The sequence below is a fragment of the Gracilinanus agilis genome, chromosome 1 (assembly GCF_016433145.1).
Source record: "Gracilinanus agilis isolate LMUSP501 chromosome 1, AgileGrace, whole genome shotgun sequence".
In the NCBI taxonomy this organism is placed as follows: domain Eukaryota; kingdom Metazoa; phylum Chordata; class Mammalia; order Didelphimorphia; family Didelphidae; genus Gracilinanus; species Gracilinanus agilis.
In genome coordinates, this window is record NC_058130.1 from 208,557,176 (window position 1) to 208,573,927 (window position 16,752).

The following is a 16,752-nucleotide window of genomic DNA, read 5'->3' on the forward strand; positions in this document are numbered from 1 at the left end:
TATAAGCACAAAGGAAACCCATTTTCTAAAATAAAGATATCAACAGAAAATTTTAAGTCCACGGACCCCGGCTAAGAACCTTTGCTTTAAGCAAGTCCACATTCCCCTTCATCTCAAGGACCTTTGAGAGGGTCAATCAAGTCATAGGGTCTTCAAATTTGGACATGGGAAACTCTTTAGGGATCATCTAGTCTACAAGTATCAGACACATGGGGCCCACAACACTCCCAAGTGCTGCACAAATGAGATTAAAATGTACTTCCTATCTGATTTTAATATGTTGATGTATTCATTAAAATAAAAAAAAGAAACATATAAACCTGTGCAATTTTCTAAATCATTATGCAGCCCACAGGGATCTTTATATAGTGTGTAGCTGCCCCTGTTTCTAAATTTGACACCATTAATCTAGTCCAATTATACCTTATTTTAAGGAATAAACTCAATGAAACCCACAGAAAGGAAGACAATTGTCTTGGTCAAACAGGTAATGAGTATCAGAGGCTAGATGGAAACCCAGAGTAGAAAGAGCACCAGTGCTTTGGGGTCAGAAGACTTGGGTTCGGATCCCACTTCTGTCATAAATACAACCAAGGTGATGTTGGGCAGATCTCTTCATCTCTCTGTACCTCAATTTACTCATCTGTAAAATGAAGGTGTTAGATTCAATAGCCTCTGAGATTATTTCCATTTCTCTGATCTTATGACCTTCTGTTTCCAAGTCCAGCACTCTTTCCACCACATCATAATTTTATCTCTCAGTCCGAGGAGTAATCCTAGAGTAAATGGCAACTGTTGGAAATATTAAAATTGAGGTTGTTTTTAAAAAGAGCAGACATTTTTAGCTTCAACCTCTGTTTCATGGGTCCCTGGTACTGGGTCTTTGTTACCATATTTTATGAAAACATTGTCACCCCCAGGGGTCCTGGCAGATTTCACACTCTGAGATAGTCATGTGCCTCACTATATGTTGGTTGTTATGCAAAATTAATTATCTTGGTCATTTGAATGTTTTCCCTAAAATATAATATAATCTCATTACAGACTACTCCATTGTAGAGTGAATCTCGAGCCAAATTCCATTTAGGAAATTGAAGGTAATTTAGAGTTATATGATGAGCAAAAAAAGAAGCCCCTTTCACTGCTAAATGCTAATTTTGTCTGTCTCTGTAATGTAAGAGTGTCATTCATTTAGACAGGGAATTGCTGTAAGTGTGTAAGAGGCTCAGGGTAGCAGGAGAATGATGAGTGGGACACAAAAGGAGACTATCTGTGCAAGAGAATCCAGGGAGCACTTTTTTGTGGTAGCAAAGAACTAGAAACAAAGCAGATTTGGAAAAAACCTTGGCTGGAAAATGGCTGAATAAATTGCGGTCGATGAATGTAATGGATTATTATTGAGCCATAAGAAATGACAAATATGAATTTAGCAGCTTCTCTAAGTTCACTCTTCTAACTCCCACTCTCACTGGCAGATTGAGTCTCCAGAGGGGAGCTGGCCACTGCTCCCCTGGAGTTATAGAGATAACCCTATAGACTTTTTTTTTTTTTTTTAATTTTAAACCCTTAATTTCTGTGTATTGACTTATAGGTGGAAGAGTGGTAAGGGTGGGCAATGGGGGTCAAGTGACTTGCCCAGGGTCACACAGCTGGGAAGTGTCTGAGGCCGGATTTGAACCTAGGACCTCCAGTCTCTAGGCATGGCTCTCAATCCACTGAGCTACCCAGCTGCCCCCCCTATAGACTTTTGATTTCTAATACTATTGCTCAATCTGCTGCACTCCCCTCAATATCAATTATCCAGTTCACATCACTGAACTTTTACAAAAGGATATTTACTGAAAAAGTATACAACTAGAATAGCAGTTTTAAACAAATTCCCCTAAAATGAGCGGCACAACCTCCCCTTATACCCAAGGTCACTGGGGAGAATAGATTCAAACCTGCAGCACAAAGGCAGCGGGAAATACATATAAGGAACATGTAAGGAGCTAAGGGGTACCTTTAGATTCTTGGTTCTGAGAATCCTTTTCTCCCATCCCAGCATCCCTACCAAGTTCACTCTGAAGCAAGGAATTGCCCCTTTATTCAGCCTTTTGGGCTCCTTGGGGCATGCAGTGTCTTGGATAACTCATCATCCAACTGCTGGAGTGCATCAGGTATCACACTCTCCTGCTCTGATGGCTACTTATGGATCTTGGATGTTGCTACTATTGACTCCAGTTACTAGTGAGATCTCTCTGTGAATAACTCAGACCTACCAGTTCCCCGGGCATTCCTCTATAGAAAATTTCATTTGCCTAAGATTAGGAAAGGACAAATTTAATAGTGACAGAGATGCCTTGTGTTTATGGACACATTACAGCTGGATGAAAGATAGGGCAGTCAACCCCTTCTGCCCAGCAGATCACAAATAGCATTTCTTGCCTTGTTCACTGCCAGAGAGGAAAAGGTAAAGGGCTGAAGGAGAGATGTATCAATCCTTCTGCATGTGAACTCTGTTCCAGCTACATGCCTCCTGAGTCATCAATTCTTCTGACTCTGAAGACAATTAGAAGGCTTTTCACCACCACAAAGTAGGAACCGCTGTGATATCATGGCTGAAACTAATTTCTAAAGTCCCATATCATATGTTGGATTGCCAGCCGGGATAAAATGTTTGCACATTCTTCCATAACTCAGCCATCATTGACCAACTAGTCCCCTGTTATTAGAAGAATATAGAGAAAGTTGAGAAGACTTGTATGAATGGATACGGACTGAAGTAAATGGAAGCAGAAGAAAAATTTATGCATTGTCTACAAAAATATGAGGGAAACTAGGATGACTCTTGGAACTCTGATCAATGTTGTGACTTAACCAATGCAGAGGTGATCCGGGAAAGGACTACTATAAGCCTCCAAGTAGAGAATTAGATCCTTGTTGGCCATTCCCCCATGATATACAAAAGAAAAAAAAAGCATCAAGAAAACACTTGTTTAAAAAATAGAATGTAATTTACTAAATTTAATATACATTTTTAAAACTATATAATAAAAGTTCATGGTTTCATATATAAACCTCTTTTTTGCATATTGAAATTTTTGTGCTTGTGTTTTGCAATTAGGCTCATAATAAAAATGAAATAAATTTAAAGAGAGAGAGGGAGAGAGAGAATGGGACATGAGCCAGAGGGAACAGAAGGAAAAGGATTTCTCTCAGGGGTGAAGTTTTCCCTCTAGAAAGTCAGTTTCTAGGAGGGTAAACCAATTATAGTTGATATTTACATAGTGTTTTAGGCTTTACAAAGTACTTTTCCCACAATAGTCCTTTGAGGTCAGTAGTATAAGTGTTATTGTCTCCATTTTTACAGATGACAAACCTAAGCCAAGTGGTTTTCCCATAGGCAAACAGCTAGTGTGAGTCAGGGGTAAGGTTGGAACCCTAGTGTCCTGATTTCAAGCCTAACATGCTTTCTAGTATAACATATTGCTTTATAACAAATAGAAGATGCAAAGCTTACAGACAAGTGCCAATTTTTTCTGGTGAATGGTATAGTCAGATTGAAAGAGGAGTAGATGGGAAGGAAGGAAGAAAGGAAGGAAAGAAGGAGGAAATGAGAGAAGAGAAGGAAAGAGGAAAGGAGAAGGAAGTAAGGAAGTAAGGAAGGAGGGAAGGAGAGAAGTAAGAAAGGAGGGAAGAAAGGAAGGAGAGAAAGAAGGAAGGAAGGAAGGAAGGAGAGAAGGAACAAAGGAAGGAATGAACAAACGAATGAATGGAGGATATAGAATGGTTTCTGTGATTTCTAACTTCATCTTAGAGCCAAACTTGTAGCTGGAGTGGTCATATCTTAATGGAATGCACAAGGAATAATAATAATAATAATAGCTAACATTTATATAGTGCTTTAAGGTTTGCAAAGGTTTGTTTTACATATATAAGCTCATCTGATGCTCACAGCAACCCTGTGAGGTGGGTGCTATTGTTATCCCCATTTTACAGATGAGGAAACTGAGTCTGAGCAAGGTCAAATGACAAGCTCAGAGTTACATAGCTAGTAAGTATCCAAGGCCAGATTTTAACTCATTGGTTCCTGATTCCAGGTTCCCTGCTGTATTTACTGTATCCCTTCCTTCTTCCCTCCTTCCTTTCTTTTCTTCCTCTCTCCTTCTTTCCCTTGCTCCCTTCCAGAATCTATCCTTCTTCTCTTCCTCCTTTCCTCTTTTTCTCTCCTTCCCTCTCTTTCCCATTCCTTTCTTCCTTTTCTTTTTTCTTCCTTTCTTTCCTCCTTTCATTCACTCCCTCCTTTTCCCCTTCTTCCTTTCCTCCCTCTATTTCCCTCCTTCCTTTCTCCTCCCCTACTCTTTTCCTCCTTCCCTCTCCTCTCCCTCCTTTTGTTCTTCCCTCTCTTCTTCCTTCTCTTCTAATCTCCCTTCCTTTCTTCCATTTTTCTTTCTTCCCTCCATCCTTCCTTTCCTCCCTTCCTTCCTAGTTCCCCTGGATAAATTAAACTCTAAATAGGAAAGATTAGGAAAAGAATGGTGGACTTGGAGTGAAAAGACCTGAGCTCAAGTCTTGCTCTCCATCAACTTGAAGCAAATCATTCTTCTTTTCTGAACATCAGTTTTCTCATCTGGAAAACGAAGGTACTGGATTAGGTCATCTCTAAGCTAACTCTAGTTTCTAATATTCATAATAGACTGTTGAGTCTATTATGACTCTCTTTTGACTCTTTTCCTAAACTTTTGAGTCATAATTCACTTAGGGATGTTGGAGACCATCTTGTCCAATACCATCATTTTTTAGATGAAGAAAGTCTTGTCTGAGGTCACAGAAGTATTAAGTAGAGAGCTCACTTACTCACTTTCTATGACGCTTCATCTTTACATTTTAGTTTTTTTCCACTATGCTACCCTATCTCTGATTCTGGCACTTAAAATCAATTATAGTGTTAAATGGCTAAATGGCGCAAGTGGCATTTGAGATACTTCCTCAAACTTCTTTAGCCTTCTTTCTATTAGGTTATTGTTTTCAGTGATGCTGTTAAGCACACAGATACACACACACAGAACAACCCCCCAAGAATTACCGTTATGGTTTAATAAACAACAATCATGGAATTTAACGACTTTGTTCAAACCAGGTAATTATAGTTATTGAGGGCACATAAGCATTACAAAGGAATGGATACTTGTTTCACAGGTTTAGCCTCAATCTCTTGGAAGTGATGCTGAAAGAACCAAACTAAAAATTCTGAAAGTGAAAATCAAAGGTAGAGAAACAAAAACAAATAACAATAGAGCCTCCAATAAAGGAGTATTTTAAAATGAAAAAGTCCCAGATCAAACAGTTAAAGACACTTTAGAGTTACACCCCACTTCCAGGTTTGCATCCATTATCTAATTCAATCCTTAAAACAATTCCTGTAAGGTACTCAGGGTAATTTCTCAGGACCATCCTCATTTATTTTAAAAGGAAGGAAATGAGGTTTAGAGACATGAAATCAAGTGCATTTATATGTATACAAGTTGTAAACATTGTGCATGTCATAGATTGTAAACTCCTTGAAGCCAGAATTTGGCTAATTTTGGTCCTTGTGCCCCCAGCACCTAGTACAATGCTCAGCACATAATAGGTGCTTAATAAATACTTGTAGGTTGATTATTGAAGGTCACAGAGCTTAAGAGTCAAAGTCAGGATTCTAATGAAGGGCTTTTAATTCCCTATTAGTGTTCTTTTCACTACAGCAACCTTTGATTATTTGGGATAATGTTATTTGGAGCCAAATGGGATTGTAAGAAGCCATTCAGTGTGACACCTCATTTTACAGATGAGAAAACTAAGACACAGAGAAGTTATGTGACTTACTTAGGAACACATAGTTCATCAGTAGCTGAGGGAGGGTTTTAACTTGGGTCTTTTTGAGATCAAACCCAGAACTCGATCCACTCTAACACCTAGCTACTTCTGAAACTAGTAACGCTAATCCAGTGCTCTATTGCCAATTTGTCGTTGTTCAGTCATTTCAGTCATCTCCAATCTTCATCACCCTGTTTGGGGTTCTCCCAGCAAAGATACCTGAGAGGTTTGATATTTCCTTCTTCAGTTCATTTTATAAATAGTAAACTGGGGCAAACCAGGTTAAGTAACTTGCCATACAGCTAGTGAATGTCTAAGGTCAAATTTAAACTCAGGTCTTCCTAACTCCAGATCTGATGCTCTATCTATGACTCTACCTAGTTGCCCCTATATTGACAATAAAGGGTTTTATTATTAGTGTTGTCTAATAATCTTCCTTTTTTGTGGTATTTTGAAAATCTATCCCCTGTGCCTTCAAAATAATATCACCTACACTTCCTAACTGGTGACCCTGGGCAATTGTAACAATAAAAAAGGGCCAGTAGACAATGTTTATAAAAGGGAGATAGAGAAAGTCTATGTGGTGAGTCTCTCTTCCAGCACTCCCCTAGGGCCAAATATACACTGGGAGACTTTAAGGGGGTGTCACCCCAAAACTGGGTGACCTGGAAGATCATGCTGCCCCACAGGAGTCAGGGGTGAGGCTTCCCTATAAGAGGAGGTATGTGGTACCCCAATCCGATCCTGAATAAGGTTGGGGTTCACACAAACCTCCCCCCAGTCAGTTAAATTAACAGCAGGTGGTCCAACTTCAAGATGGAGGCAGCCAATCCAAGCTGTAGTTCCCCTCTCCCTTGTTGTCTCTCAGGCACTCTGGAACACTATCTGACTGTTGAATGTCTTTTATTATTCACAAATCAGGGATTGCGGAAAGGGTGAAGGGCAGAGGGAACTTTTTGCTATTCCTATGGGGTCCATCACTTAGATGGGAACGCTATTGGTTCCCACTCCTAAGCTTCTCCCCTTGCCCCTTCTTCTTCTTTTATTTCTATTTCTATTTTTCTGTTTATATTCTTTTCTATAATTGTAAGTTTTGACTGAAAGGGGTCTCTCAGCAAGGTTGGGTAATGGGTAAAGGAGACTAAGAGATCAATCCCAAAATGGAGTCCAAAAACTTAGCTAACTCTATGGGTGAAGTCTTGATGGGTGAGATGTGATGGAATGGCTTTGACCAGGGAATCAGGGTTTCAGTTTCCAAAAGAAAGATCCTCAAGAAGCCCTCAGGAAGCCTGGATCTGAGCTGGGTTGTTCTCCACCTCCCTCTTCCCAGTCCTCTGCCCAAAGACCTCTCCTCTCTCCTCTTCCTTGGAGAAATTCCCAGAATCCTCTCTGGTCTCAACTGTCAGAAACTGTCAGCAACTGCCTTCTCTGGCTCCTTTGGTCCCATCCCCCTTGCACAAATCCCATTCTTACACAAGTCACTTAACCCTAATTGCCTAGCCCTTACCTCTCTTTTGCCTTGGAACTGATACTTACTCTTAATTTTTTTTCTAATGGGACATTTAAAAATTTTTTATTTTTATTATCATGCAAAACACACTTTCAGGTTGGTCATTGTTGTAAGAGCACACTCATACAAAACCAGAACCCCAATACAGAACCATTAATATACTGAAGTGAAAAATAGTATTCTTTGATCTTTATCCATCTGACTCCAACAGTCTTAGTTCAATTCTAAGACAGAAAGCAAAGGTTTGTTGGTTTTTTTTTAAATGTTAACCTCCAGCATGAATTTCTTCTTAGTGTTTTCATCTCGTCCAGCCTCTCTTCCTGACTTTAATTTCTTAAGGCTCACTCTCATTTCTTAAGGCTCACTCTCATTCCCCCACAGCACATAAGGGATTGAGGTCTAGTGGTTCCACTATCTACTAGTCTTGATCAGAATAGATCTGTTCCATTTATTATTATTTATTGTCTTACTTCCACTTGAGATATTAAGTCATTTTAAAATAATGATTTCTTTGGGTCTTGTGTTTCTGAAAAAAATTCAAAAAGAAAAAAAATCAATTTATTCTGGAATATTTGAAAGCTTCGGGAAAATAATGCCAACCTTCTTTTTTCCCTGTTTTTAATTTTTTAATTTTCAAAGATATTTTATTTTCTCAATTACATGTAATAACAATTTTTGACATATGTTTTCTGAAATTATAAGATCCAAATTATCTCCGTCCTTCCCTTTCCTCCCCCTCCTGGAGATGGTAAGCAATTTGATCTGGGTCATACCTATATTATAACACAAAACATACTTTTATATTGGCCATTGTTGAAGAGAATATTCACATAAAACCAAAGCCCCAAAATAAAACCTTAAATAAACTAAAGTGAGAAATAGTATACACTAAAGTGAGAAATAGTATTCTGTGATCTGCATTCCAACTCCAACAATTCTTTCTCTGGAGGTGGACAGCATTCTTTGTCATAAGTCCTTCAGAATCCTAGATCAGCATTGGCAAAGGTTTTCAAGGTTGAGTGCCCAGAAGGCAAATTCATGCTCTCTGTGCCCCCTCTCCCATTACCTCAGAGAGTTGAGGGAGGAAGTGCTTACTTTGGGCAGCTGGACAGAGAGGTGGGGCATGAAAAAAAATGTCCTCAGTACTGGGAAGAGGGGGAACAGAGCAGCTCCCTGAGTGCCAGCTGGGCACACATGCCAATACTTCACCAATGCTGTCCTAGGTCATTGTATTGCTGAGAGTAACTGTCTTTCACAATTGATCATAGTACAATATTGCTGTTATTGTGTACAATGTTCTGGTTCTGTTTATTTCACTTTGCATCAGTTCATATAGGTCTTTTTAGCTTTTTCTGACATCCTCCTATTTGTCATTTCTTATAGCACAATAGTATTCCATTACCATACCACAACTTGTACAGTCATTCTCCAATTGATGGATATCCCCTTTATTTCCAATTCTTTGCCACCATAAAAAGAGCAGCTACAAATATTTTTGTACAAGTAGATCCTTTCCTCTTTTTTATGATCTCTTTGGGATGCACACCTAGTTGTGGTATTACAAGATCAAAGGAAATGCAGTTTTATAGTCCTTTGGGCATAATTCCACACTACCTTCCTGAATGATTGGATTGGTTTACAATGCCACCAACAATGCATTAGTGTTTCAAGTTTACCACATCCCAGTACGACACATCACTTTGCTTTACTATCATATTGGATTGCCCATCTTCTTCCAGGAATTTGTGATCATAATCCAGGGTAGTGGCAAGAGCACCAAACATTGAATCAGATGACCTACATTCAAATCCTGCTTCTACTTCCTAGCTTCATGATCTTGGACAAGCCACTGGACCTCAGTTTCTTCATGATTAGAATGACGATAATAATGATAAATTCACATTTATATAGTACTTTAAAAATCTTAAAATGTTTCCTTTACAACAATGCTATGACTTCTTCCTTCCAGGATTTTCCCACATAGGCAACATAGGTGGCCCATTGGATGAAACACAGGACTAGAATCAGAAAGACCTGAATTTGAATCCAGCCTTAAATACATACAAGCTTATGCAAGTCGCTTAATCTCAATCCACTTCAATTTCCTCAGCTATAAAATGATTGTAATAATAACACCTAACTCCCAGGGTTGTTGTGAGATTAAAATGAGAAAATTTTTTTTAAATGCTTAGCATAGTATCTGGTACATAAGTAGTAATTTAATAAATGAATGTTCTTTTCCCTTCTCTTCTCCCTCTCCAATTCATCCTCCAACAGCTCCAAATTGATACTCCTAAAATATAGATTAGTAATCATATCACTCCCTTACCCAAAAATCTTCAATGATTCTCTATTGCCTCTAGTGTAAAATGTAAACTCCTCAACTTGACATTAAGAGCCCTTCACAATCTGGCTCCTGCCTATCTTTCAGTCCTCTGTTTTTACCCTTTTCTTGTACTTTGTTGTTATTTGTTTGCTTCAATCATATCCAACTCTTTATGACTCCTTTTTTTCTTTTTTGAGAATTTCTTGGCAAGGATACTGGAATGATTTGCCATTTCCTTCTCCAAATCATCTGACAGATGAAAAAAAAATGAGGCAAACAGGGTCAAGTGACTTGCCAAGGATCACATAGCTAGTAAGCATCTGAGGCTAGATTTGAACTCATGAAGATTCAGTCTCGTGACAAGGAATTTAGGGAAAGAAAGTCAGGTTTGCAGCAAAGAGGAATGGAATTGGATGCACTTACACAATCAGGGGTAAACCTGTTTAGATTTCTGGAAGGAGGGGGTCTGGGAATTCTAACAGCCAGGCTGAGGGCAGGTGGTGGGAGGCTTGAGGGCTGAAGCTAACTCGGAGACCCAGCTTTGAGCTCCTGGTGATCTCCAACCTTCCCAAGACCCATTCCTGCTTCTGTCATTGTCTGAAAGCTGCTGCCTGATTTGTCTCTACTACTGCAAATGAAGAGCTAACCTGAGAGGAGAAGAAGTTTTGAACTGCTTAAGGGGACCTCTGAGGGATTTTCCTCTCAGAGGTGAACCAGATCACTTCAACTCCAGTTTCCTGAGCTACAAGTCTATTTCTAAGAGACTCTAATTCCTGTGTGGCGTTTAGTTAGGGTTAGACAGTTAGCAAAGGGAAAGAGAAAGAGAGAGAGAGAGAGAGAGAGAGAGAGAGAGAGAGAGAGAGAGGCTTGAGAGGCAGCTGGGTAGCTCAGTGGATTGAGAGCCAGGCCTAGAGATGGGAGAGATGGGAAGTCCTAGGTTCAAATCTGGTCTCAGACACTTCCCAGCTGTGTGACCCTGGGCAAGTCACTTGACCCCCATTGCCCACCCAAATAAATAAATAAATAAATAAAGTGTATACCACCAAAAATTTAAAAAGAGAGAGAGAGAGAGAGAGTAGGCTTGGCCTGGCCAGTCAAAGAAGAGTCTTCACTGAGAAGACAGAAGAGGACATCAAGGTAGATATTTTTAGCAGTAGGTATTCCTCTTCAATCCACCTACCGAATACTCTTCCCTGATATCTTCCTGAATAAACCCTTATTATTCTAACAGTCAGATCTATCTGTATTGGCCTAGGGCTGAGGACGACACCATCTTTGCTCTCAGCCATCAGGGAGAACAGCCCTGTCGGGCCAGGTCTGCCAAATCCTTGCCACCCGATACAACCATCGTTACAGGGTCTCTCTCCCATTTAATAGTCTTCCTGATTCCAAGCTCACTATGCCAGCTGGCTGTCTCTTCTATACTTTAACATACCAGTCAAAGTGACTTGTTTCCATTGCATAGCAATCCTTCTCCCATCTCTGTTTTTACACAAGTATTTTCCCATGCCTAGATTACATTCCTTCCTTTCTTTCACTTCATAACAGCTCCATATCCCTTTGTTAACTCCTATATGGAATTTTTCCTGATCCCCTTGATAATTTGTGTTCTCTACCACCTGAAATGACTTGTATAGATTTGCTGATGCTTGGCTGATTTTTTCCCCTCTTCTGTTTTTTTTTTTACATTTCTATGAAGTGTGTGCTGCTCCTGTGTACATCCACATGGGATGTCTGAACACATAGACAGGTGGCTCAAAGAGAGGCATTAACAGGCATTGCTGGAGTCTTGCCCACTCCTGTCCAAAAGAGACTGATTTCTATCTTGAGGGGAGTAGCAGCAGGTGGTTCTCTCTCCAAACTAGTAATTTTTGGATATTAGATTAATGATAAATGAAATAAAATTATTTTTGGCAGACGTGTCTAAAACTCACAGCATAATATTAATATTTTTAAAAGCTCTTTCCCACTAAAAATCCCATCATAAATTAAGAATAGTGAATAAACCCATTTATCCAATTGGATAGCAAACAGAAATGGAAGAAGTTCTACAGATTAGAATACATTAGGAAATACACAGAGTGAATGAGTTCTCCCACTGAGAGAAATCTTAGCTCAACCTAAAGAGAAGCCCTGATATCACTGAAGGGGCAATTGCCCAAAGTGTTTAGGAAGGCAAGCTAGAAATTCAAACATGTTGAGAACTCAGCTTCTCCTATATGTCTTCAAACAAGGCTCTCTCTTTTTCCTCCCCAAATTAGGTCCCCAAGAGAACCTGGAACCATTAATGACTTGAAGAAAGAATAAAGAATGTCTCTTCTTCAAAGCTTTAATACCAAAGGACTCCAATCAGCATTCTCTCAATTTATTAGGAGAACCTTATATAAAATGTTCTAGGCTTGGCTGGAAAACCAAGTTACATTTTTTTTAAATAAATGATTTGTTACAAGGGATAGTTCTTTGGGAGGATCATGGGAGAAATACAGGGAGAAGTATAAAAACACAAAATATCCATAAAAATCTACTCTTAAAATTTATATTTCAGAATGGCAGCAGAGTGTAGTAAACATTTTTCTTTTGTTTGCAAGAAGGATCTTGGGCCATCTTGGCTCACTTTGGCCATCCAACTACATATGAGAACCTCTCATGTAGAGGATAGAGAGTTGGCTTCAAATGCAGGAAGATGTAGGTTCGAGGTCTACCTCTAACTCTATGCAAATTACTAGCCAAAACTAAAACTTGCAAATCTGTAAAATCAATGTTTAATCCCTGTCCATATCTTTGTAAGCTTCTCTGTATCCATGTAGCTAGATGAAGCAGTAGATAGAGCCTGGGGACAGGAGGACCTGAGTTCAAATGTACCCTAGACGTTTACCTGCTATATGACCCTGGGTAAGTCACTTAACCCTGTTTGCCTCAATTTCATCCTCTGTAAAATGAGCTGGAGAAGGAAATGGCAAACCACTCCAGTATCTTTGTCAAAGACACCCCAAATAGGATCGTGAAGAGTCAGATGTGACTGAAAATGAATGAACAACAATAACAACAAAGAAAGCTATTAGTTTTAAATTAGAGCTGTAGAATTTCAAGCGACTTAAGAGGCCTTTTATTTTACAGAATAGGAAACTGAGACCCAAGATTAGGTTTCATGTCAAAAGTCAAATAAGTAATGAGTACTAGAAATGGGATTCAAACCTAGATTCTCTGACTGTACAGCCAGGGTTCATTCTACTGAATCATCAGAAAATTATACAGAAGGTGGTGTTTGAACTATATTTTATTTTTTTTCCTTTTTATAATTTTTATTTTTTAGAAAAATTTTCCATGGTTACATGATTCATTTGAACTACATTTTGAAGGAAGAAAGTGATCCTATGAGGCAAAGGTAAGGAGAGTATGCATCCTAGTCACAGAGGACTACAAAGGCAAGGAGATGGAAGCTGGAGAGAGAAGGCTAATAAATAATAATTTAGTTAATAATAAATATAATTTAATATAATAAATTAAAATTTAATAATAAATATTATAAATAGTTTATTTATAACAAATCATTACTATAATAAATAATAATAATTTAATAATAAATACAAAATTAAGTATGGGAGAGGGAACTAACAACTATAGGAATAGATAGATAAGAACTATTGTTCATTAAAGTCTCAAACATCCAGTCCCCAAATAAATGGTATATTCTTCCGTCATCTTGACCTGACATGAATCCTTTCTGGAACCCATGAAGGGCAGATTTCCATCAATTAGGGAATGACTAAACAATTTGTAGTACATGATTGTAATGGAATAATAATATTGGGCTATCAGAATTTATGAGCAGGTGGATTTTCAGAACAACCTGGAACTTATTTATAATAACTGATGCAGAGTGACATGAGCAGAACCAGGAAAACATGGTACACAGTAACAACGATTTTGTGAAATGATCAGCTGTGAATGACTTATGTATTCTCAGCAACACAATTATCCAAGAGAACGCCAAAGGATTTATGATTTTAAAAAATGCTATATACCCCCTAGAGAAAGAACTAGTACAGTCCAAATGCAGATCAAAGCATATTTTTTTAAACTTTATTTTTCTTGTGGGTTTTTTTTTGTGGGGGATCAATCCGTGTCTTCTTTTACAACGTGATCAATGTGGAAATATATTTTGCATGACTGCACATGTATAGCCTATATCAAATTGCTTGCCTTTTCAATGAGAGAGGAGGGGAGGGAGGGAGAGAGAGAGAGAGAATTTGGAAGTCAAAAATTTAAAAAACAAATGTTAAAAATTATTTTTACATGTAATTGGAAAAAATTTTTAATTTTTAGAAAAGAACTATGATTTATTAAAGTCCCACATTTCTAATCTCTAAATAAATATAGTATATTCTTCTGTCATCTTGACCTGAAATAGACCTTCCCTGGAACCCATGGAGGGCAGAAAAGGGCCACGATGAAAAGTCTATGGTTTCTATATCCAGTGTAGCTTTCTGTCACTCCACATTCCCTGTGTCTGATCTCATTTTCCTTAGCACTAGAAAAACCCCATGGCTGCTATTTGCTTTGTGTTTCTATTACTTTTTGTACCTGTTCCCCAACACTTTTCAGGTACACAGGGGCGTCTTTTACCTTTAATGGTCTCATCTACCAAGATCCATTTCGGGAAACAAACAAACAAAAGAAACCAAATCCTACCAGAGCCAAATAGCATCATAGAATGTTAGTGCTGGAAGGGACATTAGAGCCTCTAGACTGACTCCCACATTGTTTGAAGGAAGATTGCAGAGATATAGAGTTAAAAAGGACTGTGGAGACCATTTGAACTCTACAGATGAAGAAACCAGTGTCAAGGCAGGCCATGACTTGCCTGAGGTCACATAGGTAGAAAATACCAGAGGTGGGATTTGCAGCCAGGTTCTCTGACTCAGGAGCCAGTGTTATTTTACCTTTTTTTTTTTTTAAACTCTTACCTTCGGTTTTAGAATCAATACTATGCATTAGTTCCAAAGCGGAACAATAGTAAGGGCTAGGCAATAGGGATTAAATGATCTTCCCCAAGGTCACACATCTAGGACATATCCAAGAATAGATTTGAACCCAGGACATCCTATCTCTAGACCTGACTCTCTCAGTCCACTGAGTCACCTGTTCCTTCAACGGTACGGTACCAATGGGCCAGCTAGATGGTACAGTGGATAGCATACTGGGCTTGAAATCAGGAAGATTCATCTTTATGAGTTCAAATCCAGTCCCAGATACTTGCTAATTATGTGAGCAAGTCACTTAACCCAGTTTGCCTCAGTTTCCTCATCTGTAAAAGGAGCTGGAGAAGGAAATGCCAAACCACTCCCATATTTTTGTCATGAAATTCTCAAATGCAGCTATGAAGAGTTGGGCACAAATGAAAAAGCAACATGGTACCACTGAGACCCAGAGAATGGATAGATAAGACTTGCCCAAGGTCACAGAAGAAGTGAGTAAATTACCCTAATCACAGCAGAGCTAGTCATCTCTCATTTTCCCCACTTTTTACAAGATTCTATCAGGTATCATTCTCTACCAATTTGCTCATTTAAAAAGATTTGAGGAGAGCTGTTAAATGGCAAAATAATTATCAAGATATGAAAAACTGGTAGCATGTCAGAACACATTCCCCCTCCACTCAGCACTCTCTCTCACTTTCTATTTTCTGCTATCAAGGGAGACGCTGACCTGACTTTTCAACTTCAGTCTTTCTATCCCAGGGTGAACTATTTTTTTAAATTCCCATGACAATCATTTTCCACTACAACTCTCAACTTCAGTCAAAAGTAGAAAACAAATACAAGTGCAGAACATTGTACTCTTGGGGGAAATCTGTGTGCCAACGTAACAAATCAATCATACCCCCCAAAAAAAGTAATTTCCCCAAGCAGAAATAGGTAAGCAGGCAAATTCTATTATCTCAAACACACACACACACACACACACACACACACACAAACACACTTTTTTTTATTTTTCAGGAATGCAATCTATAGACTATAAGAGAGATTGCATTCATAAAAATTTAATTTTTGCTGTCCCCAAATGAGTAGGATCTCATTTCTCAAAGCTAACACCTGACTACGTGGATCTAGGATCCATGTCCATACCACCATGCAGGAGCTAAAGGATATCTCTTCTTGTTTCATCCCTTCAGCTGCCCTGTTGACCATCCAGCCATGGTACCTCTGTGTTTGACCATTAAGTCTCACCTTCTGGGGCTAGCAGTTGTTTTGGTTGTTTTTTTTTCCTTTTTTCTACACTCATTTTCCATCCCCTTTCTTCATTATTATTGTTGTCATTTCTGTTTGCTTTGAGTCTAACCTCATGTGAGATTTACTGTCATCAGAGCAGTGTGGCATGTTTACATACCTCTTTCATCTTGAAGTCCACAGAAGGAAAAAAAGGCCAACTTGAAAGAACTCCGACAAGTCTAGTCCATCACCCCCATGGTCTTAAAGCAGAGAGTTGCCCAGAAGTAGATTTCCTGCTTTATCAAAGACACCTGTCCTGTCTCTCCATCTCAATCTCACCTCTTCTTTCAGGACAGCTTCCCCCTTTCCTCCCCGCATTCAGAATACTTTTCCTGCTTTATTTCTTAAAGCTGGCTCCAGTTAATGAAACAAGAGTTAAAAACCAATCAGCCACCCTTTCCCTCTAAGACTTCAATAAAACCATAATAAAATTAGTGCATTTAAAAGTGTTTTAAAAGCTAGAAGCCATTTGTGTTTCTCTCCTAGAAGATAAGCTTGTGGAGGACAGGAACTATGTGGGTTTTTTGTTCTCTTTCATAGTACTCAGTTTTTTTTTCTGAAGGCTTAATAATTAAGCAACAAAAAACAAAACTTTCCACTCTGAGGTAGGCAGTAAAGTTGGTGCAGAGAGAAAGGGGAGGGGGGAGGCAGTGAGGAGGAACGCAGAGATGTGCAGAGGCAGAGGTAAAATGTGTAAAGGCAAATGCACCATCATCCCCATTTTGCAGACAGAGAAAACAAGAAGTGAAGAGCTGAACACAGTGACTCAAACATTTAATCAAGAAATTCAACCCTTTTGATCT